Source organism: Artemia sp. Qi Xiang Cuo, chromosome 15 (genome assembly GCF_049724085.1).
Source record: "Artemia sp. Qi Xiang Cuo chromosome 15, ASM4972408v1, whole genome shotgun sequence".
NCBI lineage: Eukaryota > Metazoa > Arthropoda > Branchiopoda > Anostraca > Artemiidae > Artemia > Artemia sp. Qi Xiang Cuo.
In genome coordinates this window covers 59612759-59630951 of record NC_142808.1, presented here as the reverse complement: position 1 = coordinate 59630951, position 18193 = coordinate 59612759, and the positions used below count along the sequence as shown (strand labels likewise).

Genomic DNA, 18193 nt, shown 5'->3' with positions numbered 1-18193 from the left:
GAAGTGGATGCAAAAATGTTATCAATTAATATTGAAGTTGATCTCACAGGACCGACTCTACTGGGGAAAAAATTGTGGGTAGAAGACCACTCGCGGTTACCGATTCAAAAAAAGTGTCAGATTCAATATTTTTACCAACATTGAGCAGGTTACAATTAAAGTCCCCAAAAACTATTGCCTTTTTATTGGGTAGATTAATAAAATTAGAAAAATCATCAAACAGATTACAAAAGCATTTGATCGGAAATGGAGATGGTTTATAAAACAAGGAAAGTATATAGGAATTATGGCCGATAGGTATGCTAACAATTATTGAATAAATGCATCTCAGATTTATTTGTGTAGAGGAAATAGATTTGCACTCTTGATAGCATGGTAAAATTTATATTTGATCGGATGTAAAGTGAGATACCCCCAGAACACTTTGTCAATCTCCTGGGCATATGGATCATTTGGTAACCAGGGAGTAAAAAGTCACTAGTGTCATCATTATCGGAAAGCCATGTCTCTGTTTATCCTATAGCGTCAAAAGGGTAAACACCATTGAATGAAATTAAATCTTTAAACTTGAGCCACTTATCCCGGATGCTTCTGATGTTGAAACAAAGAACATTAAGAGAATTATTATTTACTAGTTTTGGCTTCACATTGGTAACATAATCGAGAATATCAAGGTATTTACAACTAGCATGAGTTAAGGTAGCATCGGGGCTTCTTATAGGGTTGGTATGCTGATTTCTTGCTGTATCGGAATAACTAAAAGTAATGCTATTAGAAACGTATAAATTAGTTAAAAACAAAAAGTTACACATTAGTTAGTCGGCAAACATTCTTGTCGGGTATCTAATCGCTTGAGTTTTGCTTTGACCATCATCCTCTCCCGAAGGGACTTTGTGCGGGGTCGTAAATTTTTGTGTTACTGTGTTGGTCGGCTTTTTTTTTTTTTTTTTTTTTCTTTTTTTTTTTCTTTTTTTGCTATGGCTTGGTGCTTCTACCATCGTTTCAGGGGCTGGTGATTCTTTCAAATTTATGGGGGACTTGGTAACAGTTGGGATCGTAGGAAATGTTGAGTTAGAATGGAATTCCATACCTTCTTTGAAGGATAAAAGTTGGGCCCTAGCTGTTTGCCGGATTTCCTCTCCTAGGAGCGTAGTAATGGCCTTTTTTAAGGATATTTTTTTGCTGATAATGCTTACTGTCAACCTAGGTATCGCGAAAAACGGTAAGATAAGTAGCTAACCATTATCATTATTGATTGTTATGATAAATTGTATGTGGCTGCGATAGAAATAGATGTTGAGAAGAGGACGATTGCGATTTGGCCTCAAGTTGAGGAAATTCAGTGGACCATTTGGTAAAAGAGAAGCCTTTATCTATTCGGGGTGGGACCTGTTTCCTCTGGTTCTTTGAAACTTCAATTTGGCTATTTAAGGGTCGACTTGGAGTTGGTTGTCTAGGGATTGTAGCAGCTACGACGGAGTAGGGCAAGTTTAACATCACAGTGGTTTGGAGGATCTCGGCTCTCTTATGATAGGCCGGACAGAGTTGCTTCTCAAGTGCCGTGTGCCCCTTATTATTACAATTTTTACAGTAGGCGTATTTCTCGGTGCAATTTTCTGTAACGTGGCTAGGTTTACCATATTTTCGACATGACTGGAGCAACTGTTTACAATCATTTTTGCTATGACCATGAGCTAGGCAAATTGTGCCTTTTAGGGGCTTTGGTTTATAGCACTTTTTGCGAAGGGCCATACCATACAAAAAAACTTCTCTTTTCAACTCGTTTTTGCATACAATGAGCACTGAGCGACTGGGAATAAGATTACCATCATTTTTCAATCTGAGTCTTGTGGCTGTTGTTGTTTGGACGGGATGACCCGAAGAATCAATTAGTTCAGCTGTAAATTCCTCTATTGGTATACCGGTGTCAACACCATAAACCACGTATTTATATGTAGACCCCGAAGCCGCGCCGAAAAGTCGGCGGCGCGCCACCGAAAAAAAGACGGCGGCGTGCCGCCGAGCTTGCATCAGCGCGCTGACGCCGCCGCTGATTCTAGCAGCGGCGGCGTCACTAATACGCCGCCGTTTTTTTTTTTTTCTCTTTTTTGGTTATCGATATCGACCTCCGGGCTTCAACCGTCATCCCGGCTAATCTGTTTCTTAAAGATAAATACTGTCATCTTGGGTTCGACATGTATATCGGTTCGTAGGAAGAAGAAAAAGAAATTTTTCTTGAAATAAAAATTCTACCTTCCACTTTAAATTTCTGTTAATTTTTCTTTCTGATTTTTTCGGAATAAAAGAGATAAATAGAAGAGCATTAGGAACTTCAGGATGTTATCACAGGCAGCGCAATCGCGCTGCCCAAGTAAAGAGCAATGTTGGCACAATGTATCCTGATTTTTTTCATACCAGGGCAATTCGTATGGAAGGAGTAGTCGTAGAAACTTCAAAAAGGGCTAATTCGATTAGAAATTGGAATAGCTAGTGCCCTTTTTAATAGTCCAAAGTGATTGGAAGGCAGCTAACACCCCTTCCAGGCCCACCACTTCCCCAAACACATCCAATCAAAATTTTAAGATAGCCATTTTGTTCAGTGTAACTGATTTCCAAAGAGAAAATATGTTTTTTGAGGAGGTTACTCCCCCACAACCCTTAGGGCAAGGGTTTTGTAGTTATGCCCTGGGGGTATATAAGAACGATGTTGGCACAATGTATTATTTATTGTTTTTTCATTTAGACCAGGGCACTTCATATCTAAGAAGTTGTCGTAGAAACTTCGAAAAGGGCTCATTTAATTATAGATTGGAGTGTCTTGTGCTCTTTTTAATAGTCGAAAATGATTGGAAGGCAACTAACACCCCTTCCACGCCCACCATTTCCCGAAGCACATCCAATCAAAATTTCGAGATACCCATTTTGTTTAACGTAGTTGAAGGTTCTGAAAATTAGGTCATTGAGGATGACAACCACACTCACAGCCCTTAGGGTAAGGGTTGTAATTTATGCCCTGGGGGCATATAAGGTGTTTATAGAAAGCGTTGTCATAGGAACTCAAAAAGGGATCATTCGATTGGAAATTGAAAAGCCTAGTGCCCTTTTTAATAATCGAAAGTGATTGGAAGGCTCGACACTTTTATAGTAGAGATCGACGTGGGTATAATGTATCATTTTGTTGTTGTTTAGACCAGGGCACTTCGTACCGAAGGAGTTGTCGTAGGAACTTCGAAAAGGGCTCCTTCGATTGAAAATAGAAAGGGCTGATGTCCTTTTTAATAGTCGAAAGTGATTGGAGGGAAACTAATCCCCTTACCACCCCCACCCACCCAATTTCCTTTATGTTTAAAAAGTAAATGTTGCCTTAAGATTAAATCAAAATGCACTCTGTTAATGCTAATTCCCAATAAGGCATCTCAGCAGTATCCCAAGAACGACTGAGGGTATTATGTTCAAACTTTCGGGTATTATGTTCAAACTTCTCCTCTTAAAAATTGGTATGAAACTAAATTAAACACTACTATTTGTGTCCAGATTTTTAAAAGGGTCTATGTTTTTAAATGTTGCTGAAAATTTTTTTCCAGCATACAAATAGCAGGCCGAACTATAAATTCTTAAAAAAAACGAAAAGATTTAAAGTATTATTTTCTTTTTCCCTGAAAAGACTATGTCAATATAAAACGAACAGAAATTAATTAAAAAATTGTTTCCGCAAAGTAAGTTTTTCAAAGAAAAGTAAAGAACCCCAATAAACAAAAAATGAGCAAAATTAAAATCAAATAATCTACCAAGCGTGAAACTACCACAAATCAGCATCGATAAATAAACGAAGCCCAAAACGAACAGAAATTACAATAAATAACCGCGTCAAACTCAAAAAGAGCGGAAATTAACATAAGTTGGGTTCAAAACCCCTATGCCTTTCCAAGGCCAGAACATAATTTGCACTTTGCATTTACACAACAAAACATAACATAAACACAACAAGTAAGTAAGTCATATTGTTCCTGTATGTTTTTAGCCAACCATTTAAAAATCCTTACTAAAATCAAGGTTGAACGTGCTTGGTGAAGTGGAATTTTATTATTATTTTTAATCAGAAAAACCGGCGTGCCGTGGCGCGCCGCCTGTCTAAAATCGGCGGCGCGCCGCCAAAAAATTTTGGGCGCGCCTGGCGGAGTGCCGCCGCCGATACTAAATCCCCCATTCGCCGCCGTCATGTTGGCGTGGCGCGGCTTCGGGGACTATTTATATGACTTTTCTACTTCTTTTGAAGTGGCAAAGATTTTGGAACTCTCAACGATTAAGTCCTTGGACCTTGAAAGGACCGAATCCACGGCCTTGTGAGAGGTAAAATAAAGATCTTTCAGACCGTCTTTCAGGAAAATTACTTCAAAAGTTGAGTTAGCTAGTAAAAATATAGGATTTCTAATATCCATTAACCGATCTCTAGTAAAGGGTTGACCATTGGTTTTCTTGATGGTCACAATGTAATAGTATGGCTGATCTAAAGAGCTAGGTAGCGATTCAATTGGTTGGGAATCATCAGGGAGTGATATAATCTCGGGCTGGGGTTCATCAGGTGGTGATCTAATTGCATCATTTTTCCTTTTTTGCCAGGGGTCTCACCGGTACTTTTAGCTTGAAAAATGTTTAGGGCTTGTATCTCTTAAGATGTGTGATTGATTTAGACATAGGAGTCGGGGGGGGGGAGGTTCTAGTTAGGTTTCTTTTTTAGGGCAGGAAAGGTGAGACATCTATGTCTTTTTCAGGAGGTTCCTTTGTGTCAGACATGAGCTATTTGGAACTAAAAATCTCACCTCTTATTTCTTTCACTGTTAAGGACTATAATACAAATCCCGTAATCCAATTAACAAGAACCAAGAACTTGTTGTTTGTGTTTATGATGGAAGGGCAGTGTCGTCTTCGTCGCTATTTGATAATAATTAAAATAATTAAATTAAAGTAAGTAAGAATAATTAAATAAATTCAATAATTTATTAATAAATCGAAAATAATTTTGTTAATAAATGAAAATTTTGTTAAATTTGGCCTAAAAAATATTGTGGGAGACAGGGGGGAGGGCTAATTTAGATTTTGCCCAGGGTGCAAGAGACCCAGAGCCACCACTGATTGTTCTGCCGATCTCCATTTGAGATCAGCTTGACAAAAAGTCTCTGGCAATTGTATTACAAGTAGGTTCGTCAACAATATTCGTCAACGAAATATTTGTTGTTGACGAAATATTCTTATCGTTGTTGACGATTGGTGTTATTGACGAAATATTCTATCGTGTTAACAAATTGTGTCTGGATTAGTTGAAAAAGCGTTTTTCGAGCTAAAAACACCCGTATTTACTCAGCCCGGGCATATTTTCCACCAACCTTCTGATTAGGAATTCTTTCTACGTTAAAGATTACTTTGAACTTTTTCACAGCTTTCCAACAATGACTTGATTCAATAAATTTGAAGTTTCAATTCTAAATTTGTAAAAATATCTTTTATACACGTTCAGGCTCTTCCATCACACTTAATTTGCTGCTTGACCCTTCACCAAATGAATGGTATTATTTAAGGAGTCATGTTTTACAAATTTAAAATATTTGCCAAGGAAATGTTAGTTTTTCCGTGAAAAAGTCAAATTAACTTTCGCAGGCCTGCGCTTTTAAAATCCTTCGTCCGTACAGCTTTTTAGTTTATGATTCTGTATAATTTGAGCTGGAAGGCGGAATCATTATGAAACGTTGACCTGAGAATTGTATTAAGGGTGCCCTTGAGCGTCATGAGGAGAACTGTCGGACTAATCGTAGCTGCCGCCAACTGAATCGAATTACGTTTTCGTACCCAGCCACTTCTTATACGTAACAACTTGAGTAACTAAAAAATAAGAAAACTCACGAATAAATAAAACTCAAGTAAGCTCTATTGTAAGCTATAGTGTCACACCAACTAAAAACAAAGTTACCTTGTTTATCATTACCTTACCTTTTTCCTGGCTTACCGCGTGAAGTTATTCTAACGCTTAATTAATTCAATCTCTGTCTTAATTTTTGTAGTGGCTTGTCTTAATTGGTGAATAACGGTAATTCATTTTTGGGAAATTATGTGAATAAGGTTACTTAGATCCTCCGGAGCTTCCGGATGTGCCTAGGGCATCGACATAGAGTCTTCAGTCTTCGGGATGTCTTGCTGCCACCAGCGCAATTTCCCACTCCGGATGCAGGAACGTGTTAAGAGAGCGGAAATCTAACTGATGTGTCCGGCGTAGCATGTTCTTGGGACGATACCTCCTTCTTGATCCCGCAGGTTGCCACTGGATGGTGGCCATAGGAGTTCAAAGGTTTCACTTCCCAAGACATGGCGAAAAAGGCTAAAAGTCTCTGTAGATCACCCTTTGATTTTTCTATCCCATCTCACAATTATCTTGGTATTAAAGCAACACAGTATTACAGTTGGGGACTACTAGTAACTAGTAACAACTCAGTGCAGCTCCAACCTGCTTGAGGCCAACGCAACTGTGCTCGCTTCTCTGCCTCCACACACTATCGAAACTCTTAACGTCGACCCCATTCAGGGACAATCTTCTTTTTTATTGGCCCCAGATGGATGGCCATAATGCACAGTCTCTGGCAATTTGTCATCTGACATCTGTAAAACTTGTCCTAGCCATCTTTACCTTTCTTTCGATTAGGTTTCTCTCTTTCTGATGAGAGGCTATTCCGGATGGTGGACAGATCGTCGGGCTAAGCTCATGTTTAGACATTTCTGACGGGATGTATCCTGCTCAGGGTAGTCTTGTCCGGTCTTATGGTAGTCCTACCTGGCTGTGTTTTGACAACTTGCACAAGCTACTTTTTTCTTTGAGGAACGAGTTTTGATAACTCTTGCGATGGAGGGAATCCGTAAATTCGTAAAAAAACACATAATTTAGAAACCGAGACGATCTTGGATCGATTAAAGAGGTTTGACATCAAGGTCTCCAGAAGTTGCTGCACGAGCTGCTTGATTGTGAGCAAGTTGGAAAGGAGTAATATGGTGTTTTGGAGATCCGACAAAAAGAAGGCGTGCTTATCACATCACTGGTATAATGCACGAGATAAAAGAGGCTAGGTAGACTCATCAGGGAAGAACCTTAGCATGTTAGGTTAGCTCGTAGCTTCCTGAAGCAGGAAGCCCTAAACAGTGGGATCGAAACAATTTTTTTTGCGCAGATTATTGTTTATATACCATCAGTATAACAAGTACCTGAAATTATCTGTAGATAGATTCTTCTGGAAAGTGTTTAACAAATCCTCCTCAAACTTTATAGTAATAAGGAGACCAATAAAAGGAACAAAAAGTTTGTCTCTTCTATTTGTCTAATGTATGAATTAAGATGAGGCGGTATCTCCTCTCAACAATTTTTGTATAAGCTTTCTAAGGTATAGAAACCTTATTACCCTTATTGCACCAATTAATACGGGGCTTAGACTTGAAGACTTTCAATGCTGAACCGCATCACTGCTAAATCCGTACATAATACTATTGATTGCCCTATGACCACGGTATGAGTACGCACTGTGAAAGAAAATTAATCCCAATTTATCTTCTAGGATCTTTATTGTTATTAATGTTTGTGTTATGTTTTTATTCGAATAAATTGAATTGAATTGAATTGAATTGAATTTAAACAGAACCACAAAATGATCAAATCAATTATCCAACGTTGCCAATAGAATAAAAAACTACGCTAAAAAATCTTAAAAGACCCTGAAAATCTGCTATTCGTAATTTGTGCATATGCTTGCTAGGGCGTAGAATTCTTATGACCTTTATTACACCAATTAAGGCGGGACTTATCATTATTATTGTGCGTGAAACGCCGAGGGTGCATAATTACCCGTAGCGGATAAATAACCAACGCGGGCTAACTTGAACCGCAAGTTAATTTTCTTCTTGTTTTCTTCTTGGGAGGGGGGGGGGGGAATAAAATTAACTACCTCTTATGAAATTGTCATTATTGTTTTCCAAATCTGTTCAGTCAGTTCAGAATTGTTTTGACACTGCAAACATGTTGGTATTCAGCGGTCGTATGTTTTACCCTCATTTTATGACAATTTTCAATATGCTCCCTGCCAATGGGGTCACAAAGGTAATTCATCCTTCATAATGATTACGCTTTTCGGGCAATTATAGACAAGAATTTATCAAAAAAGCGTTATGTTGGGATAAAATGCTTTGCGGAACAGTCTCCGGGGAAGTTTTTTTTCGATTTAATGTTTTTTTTTATGTATCTCATGGGATTGACCTCTTTTTTTTCATTCTCAAGTATTTTCATGGACTCCCTAACTTCTTCGGACAATTATATCTTTTAAATTCTAAACTATGAAAGGAATCTTGTGTTTTTTTCAAAAATGACATGGATATTATCATTCATAAAACAAAAACTATAAATCAGATTTTAATCCAGTTGCATGTTGTGCCTCCATATGAAATTCCTACCCATTAAAGTTCGGCTATGTCATTCGTATGGACAATTTAAAAAACAGCAAACTGACCACGACCTATGCCTATAAAGTTAGTTATCTCCTCTCTTTTCTCTTCCCACTCTATCTTTCCTTTTCAACTTTTTTTTTTGCTATTATTAAATTTATTTAGTGCTTAATATAATGCTTAATTAGTGCTGTAATCTAATATAATTAACGTAAGAGTGCTATTATCTATTATTAGTGCTATTATTTAATTTAATGTTTAGTCTTCCTCTCTCACATACCAGAGGGCCTATGGGGGGGGGGGGTTAACCTTCTGTGATTTTTCTTTCGGTTCAATTTAAATAAAATGATTGATTGAATAGCTTAGTTTTGAGGTGGAACATTTTTTTTTATTCAAATGTAGTTGACAACATCATTTAATTTAGATATATTGAAAATCTTTCATTGGCAGAATGTACAGGTCTTGTGAGCATTCCGCCATATGTATGACTGTAAACTGCCATATGCAAATATAAAAGCTTTACTAAAACAAAAGAAAAAAATCCTGGAAGAAACAGGTTTATGGATATAGGAAGTAAAAGAAGAACAGTCAAACGAATATTTCGCCTGTATACAGCAAGAGAAAGAACGAATCTAACCACAGCACCTTACTGCTACTATTACTTTTATTGACAAGTCACTGCAGCACCAAGCTGCCAGAGGCCAACACAGCTGCTCACGCCCCTCCTCCATGCTATTCTATTCAAAGTCAAATCAAAATATATATGGAAAAACAAGATGCAAAATTCCATAGGCATGGCCTAAACATGGCATCTGTAAGTCAAAAATAAAAACGTCACAACTATAATTTCACTTAAAACTATAAAAGATATTAGAATGAATAAAATTGGTCAACTCATGAAGAATTATCAAAAGCTACGGAATATTAAAAACACGAACGAAACTCGGCACAAAGCTTAAAGCTTCCCTGCTTAGCTCCAAGGAAAATTTCCTTCAAATCCTTTTTTGTGACCTCTTCTTACGCTATTCGTGGACGACCCGCTTTACATTCGGCCCTATAATGGATGGCCGAAAACTACGATCTTTGGCAATCTGTCATCGTTCTTCCACAAAAGCCATCTCAATCTTCCTCTCATTATAGCCATCTCAATCTTCCTCTCATTATAGCCCAAAAAGTGGGATAGAAGCATATTTTTCGTAGAGCTTACTGTTTGAAACACGTTCAGTCAGTCGGGTACCCAAAACAATCCGTAGACAATTTCTCTCGAAAATATAAAAACAAACCATCTTCTATCTTCCGAAGCGCCCATGTTCAGAGCCACACTTAACCACCATTATCAATGTAGTTTCCAATATTCTAACACCCTGTGAAGTTATAACAACTTTAAAGGGATTAAATCTAATATCAATAAAGAATAAAACGAAAAATAAAACTAGTATATACAATAGTTACGGAACGAAAATACCAAGGAAATGGAATATACGTAGCAACTGAACAAGACCCTTTTATAATAACAGCAGAACCATTCCTAGGCTTGGTGGAGCCCGGGGGAAGATTAATATCAGTGCCCCCTCCCGATTCAAATATAAGCCAAAAGTGGGCAATCCCCCAGCCCTAGCGCCCCTCCATCTGACCCGGTTACCCCTCCCCCCTACGAATAGCTCTGAGTAACAGAGACAACTTCCCAGACAATAGACAACTACAACTGGTATAAAGGTGAATAGATCTCTTCTTCTTTTTCTTCTTGCTGGCCATAGACTCGTTGTTTTTCAATATTTTCTTCTTTTATTTGGCTATAGTAGTCTAGATCGGCTTTTGATATTTTATTCAAACAGCTGTAATGAGCTATATATTTCCTCAGTGCTTTCAACTTATCAAACAGGTCGTGGTAACGAACTGTAAGTAAGGAGCGACCCGGCTCAATGGTAACCGAAACTCTAAAAAACGTAATTTTGGTACCAATAGATACATTAAAAGAATCAGATTTCAATTCTGATTTCAAATATATAAGTTTCATCAAGTTTAATCTTACCCATCAAAAGCTACGCGCCTGAGAAAATTTGACTGATTTTTGAAAAAAGGGGGAAAGACCCCCTAAAAGTTATAGAATCTTAATAAAAATCACACCATCATATTCAGCGTATCAGAGAACCCTACTGTAGAGGTTTCAAGCTCCTATCTACAAAAATGTGGAATTTTGCATTTTTTGCCAGAAGAAAGATCACGGGTGCGTGTTTGTTTTTTTTTTTTTTTTTTTTTTTTTTTTTTTTTCCCCAGGGGTAATCGTATTGACCCACTGGTCCTATAATATCGTAGGAGGGCTCATTGAAACGGAAATTAAAAGTTCTAGTGCCCTTTTTAAGTGACCAAAAAATGGAGGGCAACTAGGCCCCCTCCCACGCTCATTTTTTTCTCAAAGTCACCCAAATAAAATTTTGAGATAGCCATTTTGTTAGACATAGTCGAAAATCTAATAAATATGTGTTTTACGATGACTTAATCCCCCACAGTTCCCAGGGGAAGGGCTGCAAGTTATGAACTTTGCCCATTGCTTACATATTGTATTGGTTATTGGGAAGTATACAGACATTTTCAGGAAGAATTTTTTTCGGGTGGGGGGGGCTGTAGGAGGGGGTTACTCGGGATAATCTTTCCGTGGAGGATGTTTCTTTGGGGTAAGGGACATTTCTATGAAGGGGGCACCGGATTTCCAAGCATTATTTAAAAAACGATCAGAAATTAAATTTAAAAAAAACAAGTTTTTTCAATTGAAAGTAAGAAGCAACATTAGAACTTAAAATGAACAGAAATTATTACGTATATGAGGGGGTTTTCCCCCAAGTCAATACCTCGCTCTTTACGCTACAGTTTTTTTTAGTGCTTTCAAAAGAGCTATCTATTCTATTTAAACGGCCTTTGTGATTCAGGGGTTTGTGAATTAAAATTTTTTTAAATTTTAAAGTAAAGAGCGTGGTATTGAAAAAGGGCATAACCCCAAAATATACTTAATAAAATATAATAAATAAAAAAAAAAAAAAAAAAAAACAAGCGATACGGATCAATATTAATCAAAACTTTTAAAAAAGGAATTTTGATGTCAATAAATGTATCAAAAGAATGGGCTTATAATGCTGATTCTAAATATATGAATTTTATTAAGTTTAGCATTACTCATCAAAGGCTACGAGCCTGAGAAAATTTACCTGATTTTTTAAAGGGGGGAAACATCCCCTAAAACTGAAAAAATTTTAATGAAAATCACTTCGTCAGATTCAGCGTATCAGAAAACCCTATAACATAAGTTTCAAGCTCATTTCTGCAAAAATCTGCAACTTTGTATTTTTTGCCAGAAGAAGAATATACGAATATAGAAGTTTGTTACGTAAGTTAATTTGTAAATTACGTCAGAACCAAATTTAGAGACAGCCAATTAGCAAAAGAAAACTAGAATTTTTATGCAAATTTTGTTTATTTATTCAATGACGGTGAGCCAAAATAAAAGCTGTATTAACTAAAAAACGATCAGAAATTAAATAAAAAAAAAAAGTTTTTTTAACTGAAAGTAAGGAGCGACATAAAACTTAAAACTAACAGAAATTATTCCGTATATGAAAGGGACTCTCCCCTCCTCAAAGCCTCGCTCTTTAAGCTAAAATTTGACTCTGTGTAAAATCTTTATTTTCTAAATAAAAAAAAATATTTAGCGTAAAGATCAAGGCATTGAGGAGGGGACCGTCCCGTTCATATACGGAGTAATTTCTGTTTGTTTTAAGTTTTAATGTCGCTCCTTGCTTTCAGTTAAAAAAACTTGTTTTTTTTATTTAATCACAAACAGGAACCAAGAGAAAAACCTCAAATTCTCTATGATTTTACAGTGACCTTAGGCATCCTAAAGCTTCAAGGTATTCTTATTCTGACAAAAATAATATAACCTAAAAAATAGTGTCCAAAAATTGGATATAATAGGAACGAAGTAGATCACTTTTACGAAACTTCGGAAAACGTAGCTATTCGAAGCCGGAAAACGAAGCTATAGGAAGCTCTTACTGTTTCGTAAATCTGCTTGGCAGAAGATACTGACGCATTAAAGCCACAATCGGGCAGCAAGATCCCGAATTCTCCTAGGTTTTGTTTCGAAGATGACCAAACACCAATGTTTATGAGCTGATAACGCTTTGCAAAGAATTAGCTGTATTAATCGAGTTAGTTATGCTAAGTTAGCAGCACTCAAGTATAGTTAGAATAGAAAAGTGCTATCACGACTTTATTCAGCGATTGCATTGCCACATCTTCCACATATCTCACCGCAATGGAATTGGTTAATGGCAACAGAAAAAATTAAACTTCGATCAGTTTATTGCAAGTATCTGAAATTTTTGCTGCGTCTACCGTTATACCAACGTAACACTGGTCTCCTGAGCTCGTATAATTTGCGTGACCCGACTGAAGTACTGCCAGATCTGGAAAATCAGGCTAGAAAAAAATCATTCGAAAAATTTTTTGAATGCCGGTGCACACCGGTGCATACCCTTTATGACTGTGCCGATTAGTTAGTGTGGTATTATAGTGTGTATGATTTTGATTGTTATAGTTTCTTTGCTTTTTTCCTTTTTCTCTCTTTGTACTCCGCTTGTCATTTTTTGTTCATGAGCGGGCATAAATAAATTATTATTATTATTATTATTAAAATAGCGTAATTTTTTTTCTATCATATTGTAGGTTTTAAGAAAAAAACCTTGTATTGCTGAACTCCAAATATCAATAAAATCATAATGGGAAATCCGAGTTTATTGAAATTCCACATTGGCAGTGCGTCCAAAATTGGCTCTCTTATTATTCCGCCATAAGTATACATATAGTTTGACCATATTTTAAAATATATAGGCTGTATATGCTATATAACATGGGCAGTGCCTACAAAAAAAAAATGCGATCGCTTAAAATAGTGAAATCTTGTTTCTATAATATTCTAAGGTCTATGAATTCACAGAGTAGCTAGTTGAAGCTTATCTCTGAAATTGAATTCTTACAGAAGGTAGTGAATTTTGTAAAGCAAAAACGATTAAACGATATCGCCGTGTGAATTCTGGCTGATCGGTGTGATTAGAGGAGAAGCTATCTAAAATGAAAGTTTCTTGAAAAATGATATGAATTTGTATTTAAATAGAAGATAAATTGAGAAAAAAACGGCTTCTTTGCCATTGGCAAATTACAGTACCAAGTCTATTTGAAGTGCTAAGAACATTAACATAAAATGTTTTTTGCCCCTTTTAATTAATGTCCTTGAATCAGTACGGCCCATTTAATCTTTATTTTAATATTTTTATTTTTTTTTTAGTCCAAGGTTGTGACATCTCGTTCCAACTCAACCCATGATTTTGAAGAGGCCTTGAAAGAAGCAGAGGCTAAGCGTGCCGAAGAAGCTGTCACGCCTACTGCTCCTCCCAACACCCAGATCACCCCTTCAGAAAATCAGTGATTCCATTTTGCTAGTTTCTGTTTGTGATCTAAAATGACAACAGATTATATCATTCAGCTGTGAAGTTATTTTTTTTTTTTTTTATATATTATTTTTGAATTTGGGAACCCAACGGGGTAAAGGTCTTCAAATAAAATGTGTAGAGCCATTTCTTCTTTTTTCCTAACAGAGGTGCCATTTAAATGAGTAGGGAGGAGTCAAATCCCAATTTCAGGGTCGTGCTTTATTTCAGGAAGAGCTGGGGAGGAGGAGCGGGGAATTGGAAGACCTGGAAGACCTGGCGAAAATTCCGACTGCCTATTATATTTTCTAATAGTTTAGCTTTTAATTGTTCCTAGCACGTCTGTTCAAAGAAAACTATTTCAGTTTTTCATACAATTTAAAAACAATGTATTTTTTTGAGGGGGGGGGATTATCTCCCTTCCTTACTTATTGGAAAATTAAATGCTGCCTCTGTTTTTAGTTTGCCATTTAATAATACTATTTTTGCCATTTTTTAATACTGAGAAGTCTTGTAACGTCTTTGCAGCGCCATAGCCAGAGGGAGGGAGTCTGAAGTTATTACCAAAAGTAGGACATTTATTACCAGCAACTCTTTTCATGAATTTTTATGAATTAGTATATATTCTTCCATTTTAGAAATGTTTATCTACCTTAGAACCTTGCTATTCTATTTTGTCCATGTTTCTAATTGATAGAAATAAGTGCGATGTTATTTCTGTTTTCGAACATATATGCAGAGGCATAGCCAGAGGGAGGGAGTGTGGAATTATTACCAAGGCAGGAATTTCATTACGTGTATTTCTTATTTCTCTCTAATTCTTGGCTTAATTTGAAATGAGAATGAGAACTACTGTGTTCATGTTCCTATTTGTTAGAAAAAGTGCGAAGTTGTTTCTGTTTTAAAAGTTTCGCTTAGCTAAGTACATTTTAACCCATTTTAAATCTATGAATTGATGTAACAGAGACTCTGGAAGTTACTATTATTGATCCATGAGATCTAATTTTTGGGAAAGGGTAGGTAATTTGAATATCCTGGGAGGGGCCTCAAGTGTTTTGTTTCTAGACCTAAGTTGTGCTTGAAAACTCTAGGAGCACATCCCTATCCTCACTGTATCCCCACCAACCTCACTGCTCATGCACCACTCTACTACACTGCACCACCCTACATCCCCACCCTCACTGCTATCATAAATTGAACACTTCGATGTTTGGATTAACCCTGAAGAATGGGTTTCAAAAAATCTTTTTCTGCACTTTTGTTTAAAAAAAAAATGAAAAACAAATCCTTGCCCTAACCCCTTCCCCTCCTAGAATTTTCATGAATTCGCACCCCCTGATAAAAGCTATTAAAGAATAACTTTAAGCAAAATCAATTGACGTTAATCGGTTAATCTTTAACGTCAAATGTTGACGTTATTCGGAAGGATTGTTCCCTGTTGGAAGTCTATTGGGCGCTTTAACTTCCTCTTCTCCGTTTTTGAGTTTTAATCTCCAACTTTCTGTAATTTCTCTTCTAATGAAACTGTTATTCTTTTTTATAAAAGGTCTCCTAAAATATTCGTGTATAATGAAACAAAAATTTCAGAAATTTTGCCAAGCAAAAGGATATATTGATAGTTCTTTTTAATTAACACATACATTCCCACAAAAATATTCTGGCTCAGGTGATATTTATGTGTAACAAAGAATACTGAACACGATACAGTTGCCAACACCATCTGTATGCGATTGAGTCCTCCCCGTGGTTTTTAGTTAATAAAAGTGAGCACAAGAAAACAGCTGTCTTATATCGGAACCAGGTTCTGCCCCCCCCCCCACATAAACCGACTGTATATTCGCAGGCAACCAAGGCTGTATGCAAGGGGGGGGGGGAAGGTTAGAGGGTTTGAACCTCCCCCCCCCCTCTGAAATGTTTGTCTGACTCGTAAAAACGTGACAAAAATGGACATAAACGAATTTTGCATGCGTTTTTTTAGGTTTTTTTGTGTAACCCCCCCCCCCCCCAAAAAAAATGAGTAAAACTCCCTCCGAAAAAAAAAATCCTAGGTACGGCCTTGCAGGAACGTTATCTGTTTATACAATGTCGATCCAACAAACGTTCTGGGATTTTAATTAAGTTGATTGCTGTAAATTCATCTGTATGTGATTGAGCCCTCCCAACAGTTTTTAGTTAATAAAAGTGAGCATAAGAAAACAGCTGACAGAACCAGGTTCTGGCCCCCCCCCCCCCCCTCTTATACCGACTGTATATTTGCAGGAAACGTGATCCAACAAACCTTCTGGGATTTTAATAAAGTTGATTGTTGTAAATTCATTGGACATTGCTGTCAAAAAAAAAAAAAATCTTTTTGAGGTAATAAGTGCCATTTACTGTTTGCATTTTGACTATAAACGTTTGCACTTTAAATTGCCACTTTGCTTAAAACTTGTCCAAAGAAAAGAAGAGATCCTATACGTTGGTGGTATAAAATTTGTTGAATTTCATTGGTTTACATGTGTATGCTTGTTCCTCTACAACGTGTTTTGTTAGCCAATCACAGAATGCCACCCTAACAAAAGAGAATTTATCACTCTGAATTTTCAATTTGTCACTCTGGCCAAATTTATCACTTTGATCGGACCGGTCTCGTTCTCGGTTTGTCAATATTTTGAATTGTCTACCAAAAGCGGAATAATTCCTCTTTTTAAAACCTGATTGGTTTCTGTGTGAAATTTGAAGCCAGTTTCGAAGAATGAATTGTGATCCTTATGATCACAGTGTGAGAGCCAGTAAAAATAACCGCAGGATTTTAGCCGCAAATATTTATTATAAGTAATCACAGAGTTTCTCTGCGTTTTTCCTCCTGATTGGGCGCTTCTCTGGGTCTTGCATTAACGAAAACGAAAAACAAAATGGTTATTGTCTACAAACATGATGTTGGGTTTGGAGTTCGATTTCAAACCCTGGGTTCAATATTTGGTCACACAGGCATGATTTAGAGCAGTTATTTATTTTTTTATTTTGTATTTATGTTTATATCTTTCTTATCTTATTTCCTTATACTTATCTTATTTATTATTTCCGATTTGTCCTTTCTATAAATAATTTGGGGATTTTGAAAATGATAGTTTATCACAGTAACGATAGAAACATGGGGTTCGTACAAAATAATTTTTGCCATGTATTATATGTTCACTTCTTTTCTACATTTTTTACTTTGGTTGCTATAATATATTGGCCGTGGACGCCGAGAAGATAGGGAGGAAGGGGTAGCTTTGTTCTACGCTTTTAAACAAGCTTTTTTAATTGTCTTTTTTTTCTTGTCCCTACTGAAATCCCTGCCCCCTGCTAAAAAACATGAAAAAAAATTTATAAGAAAATGAAAAATATTTCCGCAAAAAATTTGGTTAATATAAAGCTCCTGGTAGAACTTATCCCCATCCCCTCCCTCCCTTGTAAATCCCCTGCAGTACTCATGATATTTCCCAAAGCCAGCCTGTTCTATACTAACCATCGTCCTGCTTGCTTGACTTAAGATGTTTATCTCAAAATGGATGGCCCACCCCCTCCCGTTGGCTTTATTACTGAGTTGATGTACTAATTCTGGGTAATATAGATATATGTTTAGACCTAAATTGTGGATAGATAGCTATAGTAACATTACAGCAAAATATGTAACGAATTCATTTTCATTATTGATATTTTGATAAAAATTTCAATTATTTTGCTGTTGGTGTGAAGTTTTATATCGTCCTCGTTTTTCCATTCCTTTTTCTTTTCTTTTTTTTTGTTCTTTCAACATTTATTCGTTTTGTTTCGTTTGTTTTTTTAATTGTTTAAAAGGAAATTAGTCAGAATTTAAATGGACTATGTATAGGATTATATAGCTTTGTTGAGGCTTATTTAAATATATTTAAATAAGATTTATTTAACTTGGAGTGGAGCCAGGCCTATAGGTTATCGGTGATTGGAACATACAATTTTGCTAAAAAGTATGAATAAATTCTGTTTATGAACTTTTTGTTGTTATAGGTTGTAAAACTGATAATTAGTAACAAGGAACTCTGCTAAAATCCAGCTGTGAGCTGAAATATTCATATAGCTGAATTTACGAGTCCCAGTTCACGCAAATGTCGATTTTTTTACTTATAATAAAAAAAAAGTATTTTTCGAAATATTGGGGGAGGGTGATTGTTTTCAATGAAAATACAAAATTTGCACCTTTCTGTAACTAGAAGGAGTAGTAAAACCTAGGAGGC

The 18193-nt window shown here is 36.4% G+C and overlaps 1 protein-coding gene across 2 annotated transcripts in view; it reads left to right on the top strand.

The window, feature by feature from the left end:
* Positions 1-17861, top strand: part of LOC148943926 (tumor protein D53 homolog) — a 155232-nt gene extending 137371 nt beyond the window's left edge. For both annotated transcript variants that reach the window (XM_089101825.1, XM_089101824.1), the window contains one exon: positions 13811-17861. The gene's annotated coding sequence lies outside the window, so the exon portion shown is untranslated. The remainder of the gene's footprint in view (positions 1-13810) is intronic.
* Positions 17862-18193: the final 332 nt, after the last annotated feature.